Here is a 287-nt window from a genome sequence, read left to right as displayed (position 1 = left end):
TGAGTGAGTGAGTCAAAAAGTATGTATATGTGCAAGCGTGAATGAAAATACACGCCTCCATAACTACTGACATGTGTATTTATGTGTGCGTGTATTCGTGTACCCATGCGCTTCAAAGGGCATGTACGTGAGCATTTGCGTCCATGTGAAAGTGGACGTCCGTGGGCATGTGCGTACGTACCTGCAAGACCATGTGTAAAACGAGCCGCATCAAGTACACAATACACAAAGCGAGCGAGAGATAGAGAACATAGACCACAATGATTATTACCCCAGCATGTTCACTG

The 287-nt window shown here is 45.3% G+C and overlaps 1 protein-coding gene across 1 annotated transcript in view; it reads right to left on the bottom strand.

The window, feature by feature from the left end:
* LOC119586839 (neurogenic locus Notch protein-like) overlaps nt 1-287 on the bottom strand; it is a gene marked incomplete at its 3' end in the record, with an annotated part of 145,347 nt that overhangs the window by 23,038 nt on the left and 122,022 nt on the right.

Source organism: Penaeus monodon, chromosome 22 (assembly GCF_015228065.2).
Source record: "Penaeus monodon isolate SGIC_2016 chromosome 22, NSTDA_Pmon_1, whole genome shotgun sequence".
Lineage (NCBI taxonomy): Eukaryota > Metazoa > Arthropoda > Malacostraca > Decapoda > Penaeidae > Penaeus > Penaeus monodon.
The sequence above is the reverse complement of the archived record's forward strand: the minus strand, read 5'-3'. Positions and strand labels throughout refer to the sequence as shown.